Source organism: Triticum urartu, chromosome 2A, assembly GCF_056163025.1.
Source record: "Triticum urartu cultivar PI428250 chromosome 2A, HENAU_Tu73, whole genome shotgun sequence".
NCBI classification, from domain to species: domain Eukaryota; kingdom Viridiplantae; phylum Streptophyta; class Magnoliopsida; order Poales; family Poaceae; genus Triticum; species Triticum urartu.
The window spans coordinates 387,496,807-387,514,246 of record NC_141874.1 but is presented as its reverse complement, the minus strand read 5'-3'; positions in this window follow the sequence as shown (position 1 = coordinate 387,514,246).

Below are 17,440 nucleotides of genomic sequence, written 5' to 3'. Positions count from 1 at the left end.
ACCGGGCTACGGCGACCAGAGAAGAGGCGGCGGGAGGGGAATGAATGCAGCTACTGTTTGGGTTCGTCGTCCGGCTTAAATAAATGCGCACCATCACGTGTACCCACGGGTGCACAAATTATAACATACGTGTCTGCTTAAGTGGGCGTCACGTAACTGGTGTGTGTGAGAAATTGAGAGACAGAGTGCATGTGTGCGACTCTAGTCTTCGGACATGTACTCAACCTTTTGCATCGGGATATAAGTATAATGGTATTACACTTTAGCTAGTGATTTACGTGGCCATGTTAACGTGGTTGTGTAAAAAAATGTCACTTCCTGCTCGTGATTTGCGTTATATAATTACTAGCAAGATGCTCGTGCATTGCATTGAACATCAATATGCATTTTTTTTACAAAACACCTGTTGTGATTGACCCATGCAGGAGTAATCCCATGTGTAAAAACGAATGATATCTCGCGAATTTTATCGGAAAACTGGTATCTCGACAATTTCATCGAAAAAATGAAAGATGAGAGATAAGGTGTGGAGGAGTGGAGTGTGGTGGTGACTAGTGGTCGGACTGGGCGGAGGCATGGGGATGGACGGCGCCGGTAGGCGGCAGAGGCCACCATGCTAGATTGTTCCATATACTTCCTTTTTTAATTGCTTATCAACAAGGTTGTGGGAGATAAGGGCGATGAACGAGGCAAGGCCTTGTCTGTAAATATGGAGAGAGGTGCGGGTATCTTTTGTAAAATTGTCATAGTTTGCTTTCTATCCGTCAGATATAGATCGGACGGTCTATATTACAAGATGGTGGGAACACCATCATCACCAACTCATTTTTTATAAGAGTAGAGATGATAAGTTTGCTAACTACTAAAGTAAAGTGGAATTTGTCCATGTTATACAAGTAAATTAAGGTGATTGCTTATCATACGGATAAGGTTGGATGAAGGGTGGTAGGAACAAATACTCCGCCTAGAGCATGTGTGTGTGAGATGGAGTCTTAGTGTGTGTGGGGGGTGGGGGTGGGTGCGTGTGTGCGTGTGTGACGCGGGGTCCTCGGTGGCGGATGTAATTTAAGTGTGCGTGGCTTAATCATAGTGTATGACAGAGGCCACCAACGAGGGGGTGAGAGAGAAAAGGCCCGTAGAGAGGGAAGAGAAGGCGTGTGCGCGTGAGTGGAGTCGACATCAAGAGAATGTGTTTCTTCAAGAGACACCGAGGAAGACTACTATATATCGATGGTGCATGTAGGCGGGAATTAAACGAAGGGATGGTATTATTGGTTTCGGGGATATAGGGAAGAGTGAGAGAGGGGGGTAGCTAGAATGAGATTGTTAAGTGTGAGTGTGCGTTTTACCCATCCAGGCGAAAGTTATGTGCACACAAGACGAGAACGATTCGATGTGGATTTAGGGTTGAGGGTAATTAACTATGTATGGAGACATAGGAGACCTTGAACGTGCATGTGTGAGAGGTATACATGTATACGTGGGACGTGTGTGTGTGCGCGCACGAGCATGGTCGAGATAAAAGAAAGAAGACATAAGTCATAACATCAATGATATGGGAGAGATCCGTATGACAATATCCATGCATGTGAGAGTGTAGGGAAGAAGTGTCGATAATTGAGCATGTGTTTTTGTCTTTAAGAGATAGTGGTGTGGGCTGGAGCATGCATCTATGGCGAGCAGAGGGAGCGAGACACAATGATTGTGCAAAAGAGATCAACCTATAAATGCATGTTTGGAGAGACATATATAGTGTGGGTGAGAGGAAGCAAGAGTGCATGCGAGAAAGAAATGTTGACGGAGAAACTATAGATAGATACATAGATAAAGATGCTAGCTAGAGGGACATCAACTAGTTTGAGTGTTGGAGATGACCGTCGGGTGGTTCAAAGGGTGAAGTTATGTGTGTGTGAGAGAGAGAAAGATAAAAAAAGAGGGAACTTGACTGCATGTAGAGAGAAACATATATAGTGTGCGTGATAGGAAGCAAGAGTGAGGGCGAGAAAGAAGGTTGATGGAGAAACAGATAAATAGAAAGATAAAGATGCTAGCTAGTGTGTGTTAGAGATAGGAGTCGAGTGGATCAGAAGGCTGAGTTATGTGTGTGGATGTGAGAGAGAAAGAGAGAGTGTGCATGTGAGTCACATTCAAACAAATATCAGAGAGAAATGAGATCCCGGGAGATGGAGTTTTGTGTCTGTGAGAGACAAAGATATTTCAGAACAAGAGTGATAGCTAGAGAGACATATGAGGGAACGCAAGATATCTCTGGGGGGAGAGAGTGTGTGTGAGCGACATACAAGAGAATGGTGGAGAGATATGAGACCCTGGGAGACAGAGTTTGTGTTTGTGTGTGAAAAGAGATATTTAAGAGGAAGAGTCATAGCTTCTCATATCTAAGGAGTGAAAGACATCTCTGTGTGAGAGGGGATGTGTGAGTGGCACACAGGGGAATAGCAGAGAGAAATGAGACCCCTGGAGACGAAGTTTGTGTTTGTGTGAGAGAAAGAGATTTCACATGGAGAATCATAGTTAGAGATACATAGCAGGGAGCGAGATAGAGTGATGAAGGTCGAGGGAGAGAGAACCGTCAATGTGTTGCGAAGATAAAAGATCATTGTCGACATACAGGTAGCACGAGAGATACTCGAGAGAAGATGAACGCGTATAGGTCTAAAGAGATACTCCTATATAAGCATGAGTTATAGCTATATGAGACGAATATCTGGATTAAAGGGGATTCAAATATTTTAATGGGAGATCACGACATCGATAATATCATAACGCAAATTGGTGTATCAAACATGCATATTCATTTGAATTTGGGGACACGTGTAATGTTATATAGTTTATCAATATTAGTGATCCATAGATTCTTTAATTAGAGAAAATGCATGATTTATATGCAATTAATGTCTAAACGGGATTGCACTATATGTTGCGTGTGTGAAACACATTATACATGTTTGAGAAGTAAAAAAACCGCATGAAACACACATTAATTGGAAACAGTTAGCGAGGAATGCATACATTGGATTTCAATATAAAGTGGTTTCAAATATTTGGAAATCCAAATTAAGATGGATACAGCCTTATGAATCTGAGATCATGCCATTTGTAAACCATATTTACGTATAAAGGGTGTTATGCTTTTGAAACTATATATAAAAATGATGTATATAGAATTTTATTCCAAACGCAAATGGATCCCGCCCGAACAAAAATAGAATACAAACTGGATTCGAATTGAGTTGGCACGGTAAACGCGCACTCTTGCTCTGCAAAAATTTGAATGAAGCGGGGAAAGTCGCAGTAACCGCCCGAAACCAAAATCTGCGAGATGGAAATTACTGCCTATCCCTGACACGCAAAGCCTATCGGCTCGATTTCTATAGGTTTCGATAGGTTTAGGTTTGTAATTTCACTCAAACGTGACATAACCGCCTCTCACCCGGATTCATACATGGTGGGCGCAAAAACACAGTGTCTTCTCGGCCGAAATCAACTCCCTCCCCGATTCATACACGGTGGGCGCCAAAAACAAACTCTCGTCGGCAAATATTTGGTGTATGTGAGATTACCGTCCTATCCCCAACCGACTAATATTGTTGTGATGTAGGAAATTTTAAATGGGGCCTAAGTTTGTAAATTTCCTGGCATTTGAGACAAGCGCACCCTAAAGACATGGTTCCCCCCTTCCTCTCTCCCTCCATTTCCCCATTCGTACTCCGTGGGTGCCAAAACACCCTCTCCACCTCAGCCTCCTCCGTCCGCCACCCCATCCACCGCCGTCCTCCTCCACCATGCCGAAGCTGATACCCCGACGCCATCTTCCATTACAAGAGATCGACCTCTCTCATCCACGGCTTCGGACCGGGATCCTTGCATCTCGTCCTCTCGCTTCATCCCCGCCGTCGTCCACCTTGCCGGCGCCGCTCCTACGACCGTCGCGTCCACCGCACCTCGTCGCCACCGTCTACCCTCCTAGATCTGCTTCCACGCCGCCGACAGCCATCGCTACCGCAGCACCGTCAAATTCTCAGCATATGCATACACGGCGCCGCACTAGAGACGGTACTCTTTCGTATCTGCTCAACTTATTTATCGCAGCAAGAAAATAGATCGCCACTGCCTTTCTCTGATTTCTTGTCCATCAATTACTTGCTAGTTGAAAGCAAACATTGGTTGCGAAGTTGCCTTTGTCTGTTTTGCACCTTCAGTTCCGCCATGGAATGCTCAACACTATACTCGCAATGCTTATGGTTTTCCCCTTTTATATTCCACACTAGTTAAATGACAGTAGAATAAATTTCAAAATTGGGTTAGTCGATTTTTCAGAGCTCGCCGGAGTTCGCCCGTGTGAAGGAAGGGGCTCGGGTGGGGACGGTGGTTGTGGGGGCGGTGGTGGGGCCTAGCCGAATGAAGAAAACTTGACACAGGTGGGGGCAGGGGTGGGGGTGGCGGAGGAACATAGGTGGTGGGAGCCGGTGGTTCGGCCGGCGGCCCGTGTGGTGTTCTGTATGGGAAGAATCAAAGACGAGGAAGAAGAAGGGTTAGGGGATATAGGATCTTCATCCAACCGTCTGAAATGGTCAACTGACCCAAATGACAAAAGTCACGCGACTTGCATGCAGACATGCAGAATATGCTTTGTCTTCTGTTCTTTAACATGTTCCTCTTCTGTTCTTCTTTAGTAACCACAGTATGTTCCTTGTCAGGAAAGGGAGCAGGGACATCTGCAGTCGACACCTCTATTGGGCCGGTTCTGCTAAATGATTTTGCACTTCGAGTTGGTCTTCCATAATACCCCGGAAATGGTGGGAGCCGCGCGCTCTTTGATAGACTAAACTGATAGTAATAGTTGTGCGCCTTCAGATGAATAGAGCTGGCCTGTAGGTGATCAATAGGCTGCATATTAGTAGCGGCAAAACCCTATGTTTTCCAGCTAGTTCCGCTTTCCCAATTTATTTATGGTGGTTATGGTGTACCCCTATTATCTACACTACGATCTGCCTACTAGCTCTGCGCTCTTGTTATCATGGTTTGGCAATAAACTTTCTATACGGTATATTATGAACCTATCGTCTGCCAACTATCCTTACATCTGGGGCCCCCAACAGGGAGCTTATTTTTTTGTGTAGTTGTGCCAGATTATATTAATCTACTCACCATATTGCAACACACATGGGCTCTCTCATCAGAATCAGTGATAGCACACAAGGGTTTACAGGGAGCCTCTATTATATTACAATATCCTCTACATTCCAAAGATAATCTCACTTTCCTTAAATGGGAGCAGAGCAGGTTTGAAAAAGGATCTTAGAGTGTCTAGGGTTGGGCCAGGAGGGTCTCTTAACGCCTTCCTTTTCTGCCCATCGGAGTTATTTCCCAAGGACTTGCCATGGTAAGAGGGAGAAGGGGGAAGAAGCACTATTTGTGTTTTCATGCTATACAGATATTGTACATAATCACAATGAATATAAGAATGCGCACATCAGAAGAATATTGCGGAACAGTTCAATGGGTAACGAACTTGGCATCAAGGGATTGAGGTCCATTGTCGATGCAATGAAAACCACATGCTCCCGACCTATAGATTCGTATTCAGAATATGATCCTAATGACTATTCAGAGCTCAAGGAGTCAAAGGCAGATGGCCTATCCTGTTCACCCAATAAGGTGCCTGTTCTAATTTGGCGAGGTTTTATTGGTTGCACATATCTTGCATAAGGTGTCTTGCATTTCTTTTGCTTCGTTGCACCGCCATCTACTTAGTTTACTCATGATATATGTGAAGATGTCATGCCCATCCATTATCAACACCTATTCCATTTGTCGTCATACCATGTTTATCCAAATGTTGTTCTTGTGTTTCAGACATCCAAAAGGAAGACGGTGATTGCAGAACCTGAAGGAGTACAAGCAAAGTCCTTGAAAAAGGTGGTGCTACCGGAGAAATCACATAGCACCTGACGTATATTGGCGATAGAACCAGTGCCGCAAAACCAGGATATCGCAACTATGTTGGTCGTTGCTTTGCTCTTGTGAGTACCTATTGCCCTATCGCTGTCCTTACATTCATACCTGGTGGATTATGTGACATCATTGTGCATTATAGCTTGCTTATCCACTGTTCGCTCCAAATTGTCTGATCTATATTAATGCTTAAATTAATGTAGAATAAATCCAATGCCTATGAAGAAATTTAGTTCTGCATTGTTCTTGTAAGTATCTGTTGTCCTTCATCATTGTACTTATATTTTTCAACTAGTTCTTCATGTACACTTTGCAGGTTATTTTCCCTTGTCGTCCATTTTCCTACACATCAGATCTACATTTACTCTTACCAAAATATAGAATCAAACCAATGTTACTGAAGAAGTTTAGCTCCGCATTGCTCCTGTCGGTGCCTTCTGCCTGTATGCTGTATTTACATTTGTACTCTGCATCTTAAGTTAAATAATTGCCATTTGTTCCAATATTTTCACATCTATATTTACCTTAACAAAATTTAGAATAAAGGCAATACCCTTGAAGAAGAGTGTGCCGTAAACTTCTTGAATTGCCCCCCCCCCTCAATATGGACAAGGCCTTTTATAGAGCCTGTCGTTACTACTAATGTAAGTTTGTCCTCCTCGAGCCTTCAAACTTTGTTGTTTATATTTGGATAGCTATGAGTGCAAATGTTGTTTATTTTTGTCGTCTGCATCAAATTGCTTGTTCAAAGTTTATAAAGTAGAAGTACATAAACATAAGTTTGTCCTTCTCAATTTTAGTCTTTAGTTGTACAATCTAGCTCCTTATTCGTACCATGTAAACTAAACTAAACATAGCAAGTTATCTTCTTTAGCACTATGTGTATGCTTGTGTTCTTGATCTGTAATCCAGTGGTGTGGTGAGACTACCAACAACAGCACAATGTCATATCATGCTATGTCTCAACTATGAACAATTAATGCCATATTATATTAATGTTATTTAAATCGTGTCTCTTTATTTACCAATCTGAAATGGTATAAATTAATAGTGCACTCACCATTCATGCTTATATGTTGTTTAGAACTACATTTATGCTTGTGTTCTTGATCTGTAATCCAGTGGTCTAGTGAAGCTGGCCGCTCCTGCACAATGCCATTTCCTGTCATCTTAACTATGAACAATGCCTATTATGTTAATGCTATTTTAAACCATGTATCTTTATTTCTAACAAAGAAATGAGATGAATTGACAGCACTGATGCTTATATGTGCAAAACCTGTTATCTGCCTACTTGTTTCTCTTTCAGGGTGACAACACTGCTGCTAGGAAGAACTGCCACAATGATAGTGAGACGAACCCATTGTTTGTCCCTCTAACACATATTCCAGAGGAGAAGCCAACACATATTGAGGGTAGGGATACAACCATGAAGTCACATCTTGATGTAGTGTCAAACTTACTCAGTGACACAAGCTCGATGAAGTCGCCGCCTGAATCTGTTCGACTTCTTCAGTCTGAAATTCAAGCTGAAATACATGCTTCCGCTCAAATACGACTGGAAATCCAATCTCTATGCAAGATTAACTGTAAGTACATTACGTTTATTGATGCTATGCAGCTTAAGTTGGTGGATATGAGCGCTAAAGAAGTGCAGTCTCATCAGGTAGCTAAGCTGCTTGTGCTGCAGCTCCTGGGCCGGGCTAACCTTTCTTGAACTATGTTGAAGTGCTGTCGGTTCTGTCTATTATTTTGTCCGCCTATTAACTTCCACTGGTGTCGACCTGCCCAGTTTATGTAATCTGCTGTCTGGTTGCCCTTTATTATCATCTGCGGCGAACTTTGATGCTGAGGGGATGTAATATGCTGTAATTTCTTTGTTGTATAGTCTAGGTTTATTCTTGGTCGGTATGCTGTAATTTAGGCTGGAAGGTTCAGTGGATCTCAGTGTTGTCGGTCTTCAGGCCGGCTCGTTACTCATATGGGCCAAAACCTAGGCCTATAATCATCTTGGGCCATTAGCAGGTCTAAACCTATAGTTGTTTCCCGCCTTTAACAGGCCGAGTAAAGTTTTGTCCAACTCGGCCAGAGAATACCATGGGCTTTTAACAGGCTAAAACCTAGATTGGGCTAGTGTTGAGCCAAAAAATTCATGGTCCAATATAGGCCGAAACTGCCTAAGGCCCATGTTTGGCCCAAATAGGACGAGCGGTTAACAGACCAAAATATATCTCGGGCCTGTTTGGCCCAATAAAATTATGGGCTTTAAGGAAGACGGTATCTACGTGGGCCATAGGCCTAAAAGTGTCATGGGCCATTATCAGATGGGCTGTAAGTAGGCCGGATTCAACGCGGGCTGTAATTAGTCCCAACTGTTACACGGGCCATTAACAGAGCGATAGGCCAGTTGGGCTGAAATTTATCCACGAAGACTAGGGGCCGTTAAGAGGCCTAAAGTTACTTCGGACAAGAAATAGCCCAGTTTCTGTATGGGCCATTAAATGGCCTAAAGTTAAACGGGGCGACAACGTCCCAGATGCACCATGGGCCACTAACAGGCCAGAACTATTATCGGGCCGAACTGGCAAAAAGGGCATTTAACAGGCTGAAATACAAACTTGTCTTAGTATGGGCCCAAAAGAACAGTGGCCTGTTAATGGGCCTGATTCAATATGGTCTGTAATTTGGCCCAAAACACGGTAGGCTGTCAACGGGCCTGATCTGGTATGGGCCTCAATTTGACCCAAAACATGGCAGGCTATTAACGGCCAGCCCACTAGTGTCTGAAAAAACATGGTGGGCCTTTAGATGGGCCAGCCTTTTCACCAGAATGGGCCTCTGTTGGGCCGTGCCATGTGTCGACGTATCATAGGCCCTCTTATCCAATGAGTGGATGACATCTGTCCAAACGTTGAGCCAACACGTGTTTCCTCCGGCCAATGAGAATTTTACACGTGGAAAATCGCCATTGGTCCAGGCTGTTAACGGGTTATCGGATCCAAAACCGGACCCGATAGCTTAACGGTGACCCGTTACGGTCGATGCCACGTGTCGATCACCCTTGATGAAAGCACTACTATGACGTGCAATTTATCGTCATGGAAGTGGACACTTCCGTGATGATAATTTTGGTAATGTCATGGAACACTTCTATGACAGCACATGTATGACTATCTTGATTCTGTCATAAAATCGTCATGGATGTACATGCATGACAGAAAATGTGACCTATTGTGACCAACATGTATCATCACGGAAGTGTATTTTTTGTAGTGACCCTCACAAACGGCACCATGTAGATGCTCGATCCTTCAATCTCTGGTAGATGCTCCATCTGGGATCAATACTCCCACCACCGCTCCCTCACGATCGGATTCGGTGAATCTGTTTGCTCCATGGCCCAGAGGAGCAACTCTATGTACTCCTGCGCGACTCCCTTCGGGAGTATCACTGCATGTTCGCTCTATTGCAGATATTTGGCCATGGATGTCGCCGTCGCCGCTAGTTGGTCCTTGTTGTCAAACCAAGACTGTATCTCCAACATCCTAGCTAGCTTCACAGGGTTGCCGTCTGCGATCCTCACGTATCGGTTGAACTCCTCCATCGATCTACTTCTCCACAACACCTTCACTCGTCGATGGTGGTTTTTGAATGGAAGAGGAGAGGAGCAGGGCTGGTTTGGATTACAACAGGAGAGGAGCGACGCTGGTTTTGGTTTGGAACAGGAGAGGAGGGGCGGTGGTTTTGAAATGGAAGAGGGGAGGAGCGGTGCTGGATTTAGATTGGAACAGGAGAGGAGCGACTGTGGTTTAAGAGGAGAGGAGCGGCGCTGGTCTTGGAAGTATTTTTTTGTTTTGCGTATTTTGGGTCAAAGTTTGACCATGTACTATATTTGACAAGAAAAATGTGAATGCATGTCACCAAAAATTGTATCATTTGGTTCGTATCTGAATGTACTTTCAAATTATATTATTTTGCAACATATAACATATATTTTATTTGTGAAAATCATGGTCAATTATGACCCAGAATAAAAGGGAGACTAGTTAATGTGGGGTCACTTTCTTAATTGAAGGGTAAACTGAGTTTGATTTTGATCCAGTCACAGCGTGTCGGCCCTCTCGTCCAATCCTAAATTGTTGTCGCACGCTTCTCTCCCTCTTCTCCATTGCAAAACCACCTCCTCTCCTCTCCATCATCTCCATTACAAAACCACCGTCTCGCCTCTCCCTCTTCTCCATTGCAAAACCACCCCCTCTCCTCTCCATCATCTCCATTCCAAAACCACTATCTCGCCTCTCCCTCTTCTCTATTGCAAGACCACCATCTCTCCTCCCATCTTCCAAAGCTAGCACCGGACCACTCAGAAGGACATCTATGGAGAGGATGCAACAGCGAATCAGGCAGATCACCAACGGTGACCAGGCAAAGTTAGCCTAGGTGAAGGAGATCCTTACTTAGCTTGACAGTGAGTGGGAGATTTCGAGGACGGTGAGGCCCATGTGGAATGTATGCGAAAGAGCAAGACGACGGCGATGAGGGCGGCAATGTACTCCTCAGCGGTAGTCACGCCGCAGTCCTTCGAGTTCATCGAGTATCTCCTCTGGGCGATGGAGCAGACAGATTCGCCCGAGGCGAAAGTCATGCGGAGGTGGTGGGTCAACAGAGCAGTTGGAGGAAAGGCTAAAGGTTGCTCAGGCGGACAAGTAGCATGCCGAAGGGCAGGAAGCCGCTAGTCAACGTATACTAACGCGGACCAGGGATGAGAAGAACAAGCTGCAAGATGCCAACATCAAGCAGGCAAAGGAGCTAAAGGACATACGAGCCCAACTAGCAAATGCCTTGAAAGAGAACAAAAAGCTGAAAGGCGGCATATTCAATATGCCTTTTAACCTTACTTCCATACAGTCCCCTAATGGGAAGTTTTAACAACTTTATTTCTGTAGGTGTGCTGACTGGGCGGCCCGAAGGAGAGGTGTCCGGATTTCAAGGCGATCTGCTGCAAGAGCTGTCCAAAGTGCATGAGCAAGCCCGGAAGGCAATGAGGAACATTGCTAAAGCCTTATGGCTGTCTGATTCTCCTCCAGGAAGTATGGAGGAACTCGTGAATTTATTCAAGGGCTGCTTTGAAGTATGGAAGATATCAGCATGCTGAGAAGGCGCACCAGAGGCCTGGGCCATGGTGAAAACACGATACACCGGACTTGATCCAAATCATATGGCCCGGGTCGGGCCTCGGGGATCAGATGGTCATGAAATTCATGTTAGCTTAGTATATGACCAAGTAAAGCTAGCTGCCAAGTTTTCGCAACTGGATTGTAAGCTAGACAACTTATTAGATGGTCTAGAGGAAGAGGAAGTTTTTGAGTCCAAGCAGTAATGTACTTTTATCAACAAACGTATCTCCAGCCGAATTATAAAATGATTGGCATGGCAGACCTAATGCTTTAACCTCTGAAATCCAAAGTTTTGGAGTGTTTCTGAATACTATACTGGTGGTAAACACCGAAGTATGTTCAGAAGCCAGGTCGTCCGGTCATAGTTGCTTGAACAGAAAGTTGTATTTGGGGATTTATGTTATATTACATTTCATTGTAAGAAACATCTTCCAGAGAGAATAGTTTCGTTAAGGGTTCCTCTCCCTGGGCCAGCATGTGTTGTTGTGCATGCCTGAGCTGCGATACTAAAAATCACAGTACAAGTTGTATTTTGGGGGCTTGTATCGCAACGAGGGCAGTTCATCTTTTGTCCACCGACCTATTATTCCCTTAAGAACGCTACCTTTCGGCTTCACCCGTCTGAGGTACACGTCCGGATAACCCGGATGTAACAATCGTAGAGATGCTCCCTTTGTGCCCTAGACGAACAAGCGGGAACGTCGGGCATAAGCACAGGAGCCAGGCAACCCAGCTTGGCAAAAACTTAGTCATAAAGGTGCATATAATGGTGGAGAAAGACATATATGAGAAGACGACACATATATACGGTGAGCTTGATGCTCGATAATTAATAAGCTTATGTGGCTAGAAGCCCCCAGGTGTTGGGGGGACGTACATTTAAGGATGTATACCCCTTAAGTGTGCGGTTTATTCGAACACGGGCTAGAAGTCGTATAAAAACGAAAATAAGAAAGAGAGAAAAGGGAAAAGAAAGGTAACGACCAATGAGTCCGGACTTAGGCGTAGAATCTTCAGAGCCTGGCAGTGTTCCATGGGTTCGGCTCTAGGCAATTCCCCGATGCATTACGAAGGCAATAGGATCCTCCAGTGAGAACTTCATCTATAATGAAGGGACCCTCCCATTTGCGCTTGAGCTTGTCCTTTTTCTTCTCTGGTAGGCGTAGAATGAGTTCACCGACATTATAAGTCTTGGCCCGCACTTCTCTGCTTTGGTATCTTCGAGCTTGTTGTTGGTAGAATGCTGATCGAGCTATTGCGACATCGCGCTCCTCCTCCAGGCCATCTAAGTCATCTTGTCGATCGAGCTCGGCCTCTCTCTCTCTCTGTGTGTGTGTGTGTACATGCGTACTCGAGGTGAGTCGTGAATAATATCGCAGGGCAAGATGGCCTCTGCGTCGTACACCATGAAGAATAGTGTGTATCCGGTCGTGCGATTGGGCGTGGTACGCAGCCCCTAGAGTACGGAGTCGAGCTCCTTGACCCAGTGTTTATCTGAGTCCTTTAAGGATCGCACTAGTCTAGGTTTAATGCTACTCATTATCAAGCTTTTAGCCCGTTCGACTTGACCATTTGTTTGAGGGTGATAGACGGGGGCATAATCAAGCTTGATGCCCAGATTAGCACACCAAGTTTTTACCTCATCGGCTGTGAAGTTAGAGCCATTATCGGTAATGATGCTGTGTGGGACACCGTAATGGTGGACGACACCGGATATGAAATCTATCACTGGTCCGGCTTAGTGAATTTATCCACCATGACCTCTATCCACTTAGTGAATTTATCCACCATGACCAGTAGGTATTTTTCTTATGGCTTCCCCCTTTAAGGGGTCCGACCATGTCGAGCCCCCAGACCGCAAAAGGCTAAGTAATGGGGACTGTCTGTAGGGAGGTAGGTGGCATGTCGCTTTGATTCGCGAAAAGCTGGCATCCTACGCAATGTTGGACGAGGTCTTGTGCGTCCGCTCGGGCCATGGGCCAGAAAAACCCGTTACGGAAGGCCTTACTTACAAGGGCCCGAGCTGCGGCGTGATGTCCGCCAAGGCCAACATGGATTTCGGCCAAGAGCTGCCGCCCCTCTTCTTCGGAGATACATCTTTGAAGGACCCCGGTAGTACTTTTCTTGTAGAGCTCTCCTTCATGAACCTTGTAGGCTTTCGAGCATTGAACGATACACCGAGCCTCATTCTGGTCTTCGGGGAGCTCTCGCCTATTAAGGTAGGCCAGGAAGGGTTCGGTCCATGGGGCGATTACTTCCATGATTACATGGGCCGATGGTGTTATTTCGGTGGCCAGGCCCCCGATGATATTGGAATTGCGTTCGGAATCTGGGGGTATGATCGCTCCGGACTGGTATTGCTGCCCTCGTCCTGCCATACCATGGATGTCTTGAAGAGCCTTTCCGCAAAGGTATTGGGTGGGACGGGTTTGCGCTTAGCGCCCATGCGAGCAAGGATGTCCGCTGCTTGATTACTCTCTCAGGCCACGTGATGAAACTCGAGCCCTGCAAACCAAGCTGATATTTTAACTACGGCATTGCGGTAGGCAGCTATATTTGGGTCTTTGGCATCGAATTCTCTGTTTATTTGGGATATTGCGAGGTTTGAATCCCCGCGCATCTTGAGGCGTTGTATGCCCATGGAGACGGCCATCCGAAGACCATGCAATAGGGCCTCATATTCGGCTGCGTTATTGGAATCTGTATACAGTATTTGGAGCACATAACAGATCGTGTCACCTGTGGGGAATGTCAGGACGACACCAGCCCCAAGTCCGTCTAGCATTTTAGAGCCGTCAAAGTGCATCACCCAGTTGGAATATGTGTCGTACTCTTTAGGGAGTTTGGCCTCTATCCATTCAACGACGAAGTCAGCCAACACCTGAGATTTAATGGCTCGGCGTGGCTTATATGTTATTTCAAATGGTAAGAGCCCAATGGCCCATTTGGCAATCTGGCCGGTGGCATCCTAGTTGTTTATGATATCATTAAGTGGTACTTCCGAAGCCACCGTGATCAAACACTCTTGAAAGTAGTGTCGCAGCTTCCGGGATGCCATGAAGACCGCATACGCTATCTTTTGATAATGTGGGTATCGGTATTTGCATGGTGTGAGGACCGTTGATACATAGTATACTGGTTTTTGAAGTGGGAATTTATGTCCCTCTTCTTCTCGCTCGACGACGAGCACCGCACTCACCACCTGGTGTGTTGTAGATATGTATAATAACATAGGTTTGCCGATGTTTGGCACAACCAGGACTGGGTTGCTTGCTAACAAAGCTTTTATTTCTTCCAGTTCGGATGTTGCAGCGTCCGTCCACGCAAAGTGGTCGGTGCGTCGGAGCAGGCGATACAGTGGCAACGCCTTTTCTCCTAATCTAGAGATAAAGCAGCTCAAAGCTGCCATGCACCCGGCTAGCTTTTGGACCTGCGTGAGGTCTTTTGGTGTAGCCAACTATGACAGGGCTCGGATTTTGGCTGGGTTTGCCTCGATTCCCCTATTGGAAACAATGAACCCAAGCAGTTTTCTGGTGGGAACGCCGAAAACGCATTTTTCTAGATTGAGTCGTATGTCTTATCTTCGGGGGTTGTCGAATGTAAGGCGTAAGTTGTCCACCAATGATTCGACATACTTAGTTTTGATGACTACATCATCTACATATGCCTCAACTGTCTTACCGATTTGCTTTTCCAGGCACGTTTGAATCATGCGTTGATATGTGGCCCAGTCATTTTTTAGCCCGAAGGGCATGGTGTTGAAGCAGAAGGGCCGTATGGGGTGATGAATGCCATTGCGGCTTGGTCGGATTCCTTCATTTTGATTTGATGGTATCCGGAGTATGCGTCGAGGAAGCACAGTGAGTCGTGTCCTGTAGTTGCATCAATAATCTGGTCGATGCAGGGTAGTGGGAAGTGGTCCTTAGGGCAGGCTTTATTAAGGTCCTTGAAGTCGACACACAAGCGCCAGGATTTGTCCTTCTTTGGCACCATGACCAGGTTTTGTAGCCAGTAGTATGTTTGATCTCTTTGATAAACCTGGCCTCGAGTAGCTTGGCTAGCTCCTCACCCATAGCCTATTGTTTGGGTTCGAAAAATCGCCGCAGCGTTTGCTTGACTGGGTTGTATCCCTTCAGTATGTTGAGACTATGTTCGGCCAACACGCGTGGGATTCCTGGCATATCAAAGGGGTGCCAGGCGAAGATGTCCCAATTCTCGTGCAAGAATTCACGGAATGCGGCGTCGACCGTCGGATCCAGCTGTGCCCCAATGGAAGCTGTATTCTTGGGGTCCGTCGGGTGAACTTGAAATTTGACTATCTCGTCTGTTGGCTTAAAAGAAGTGGGCCTTTCATCAAGAATTACGTCATCTCTATCCACTGTGGAACGCAGAGCGGTGAGCTCATCGGCCGCCAGGGCTTCGGATAGTGCCTCGAGGGCCAGGAATGCGGTTTTATTTTCGGCACGGAGTGCTATGTCCGAATCACTAGTGATAGTGATAACACCGTTGGGCCCGAGCATTTTGAGCTTCATGTACCCATAATGAGGTATGGCTTGAAAGCGTGTGAACGTGTCACACCCCAACAGGGCATGATATCCGTTGTTGAAAGGGGCCACCTGGAAGATTATCTCTTTGGACCTATAGTTCTCCGGTGTGCCAAATACCACGTCGAGTTTAATTTTCCCCGAGCTTCTTGCTTCCCGACTTGGGATAATTCCTCGAAAGATTGTATTACTCTGCTCAATGTGATTCATGTCCATTTGCATTTTATTGAGCGTGTCTTCATAGATGAGGTTCAGTCTGCTGCCGCCGTCTATGAGCACTTTAGTGAGGCGAAAGCCGTCTATAATTGCGTTTAAAACCAAAGCGGCTGGTGCTCGGACTGATCAGGCCCTTGGCTCGTCACTGGCGTTAAAGGTTATCGTCATATCGTTCCAAGGATTTATTGCGGCTACGTGATTGACTTCGGCGAGGTCGTGGAGCGTTCTTTTATGTCGGTTGTTTGAAGGAAAGGTCTCGAAGACCGTAATAACATTGAGGTCATTATCCTCGAGGGAATGCCTTGCCGGAATAGTGTTGGTGAGAATAGCCTCCCCGCTTTTAGCCACCTGCCGGAGTATCCAACATGCCTGAAGGCTATGAGTTGGTTCGGAGTTCGGCATCGCGTGTATCTGACAGGGCTTGTCGAGCCATTCATCAAGGACAATTCTATGTCCCGGTAAGGGCTTAATTTTTCTTTCCGTGGAGTAATGATCAGGTGCCCCATAAGGATGCATCCGTTTTGTCCGACCGGTGGGTGGCTTAAAGGCCGGTGGTTCCCACCGAGCTGTCTGGGCTTTCCAGGTGCTTTACATTGCGCAATACTTCTGTACTATATGTGCCAAATCTGCAAAGTGTAGTATGTGGCACCGGTTGAGGGAATTGAGAATCCCCTCGTCCGTACAGTTGCGGCAAAAGACTGATACCGCATCATCGTCATGACAATTTTTGATCTTCTTTTTAACAAGTAGGAATCTAGCCCAAAAGTGATGGACTGTTTCCTGAGGTTGCTGTCATATATACATTAAGTCACATATGTCCGGGGGACCGGAATTGCTTGGAGAGTATTGATTGTGGTGGGTGGGTGGGTTCAAATCCGAACCCTGACATAGTGTGGAATCCGGACTTTGAAAAAAATCTGAGGTCACCGGCCTAGGATCCGGAGTGTCCTGTGGGTTTTCAGACTCAGCACCTAATTCTATGTTTGGAGGACAGATGATCTCTTCCCGAGGATGAGTGTCCAGCTCGTAGGGCTCGGAGATCCGAACATAGTTTGTTTTCAGCATAGGAGGAGCGATATCCTCAACTTTTTCTTCCATAGCAGTCACCATGTGGGTGACAGGTGGAGACCTGATTTCCCTCTGATCGGGTTTAAGCCCAATCAGATCGTAATCTGTTGCAACCCCCAGGGCAGCGATGCGATCTAGCAGTTCGTTTAAAGACGAGACCTCTGCCGGATCCATCTTATCGACGCTTTCAGGGTTGATGCGGACATGATTTTTGGCAATCCAGGGGACCGCCTTGGGCTTAATGGCCGGGCGGGCGCCTATGGAAAAATTGCCGATCTAGAGGATCTGCCCAGGAACTAGGGCTCTTCCAGAGGTGATTTTGTCGATGATGACAAGGCGAGTCATCAATCCTTCTATCGAGAACACGGAGGAACTCTCAATGAAAGCACCAATGTCGGTGTCAAAACCGGCAGATCTCGGGTAGGGGGTCCCGAACTACACATCTATGGATCAAAGGTA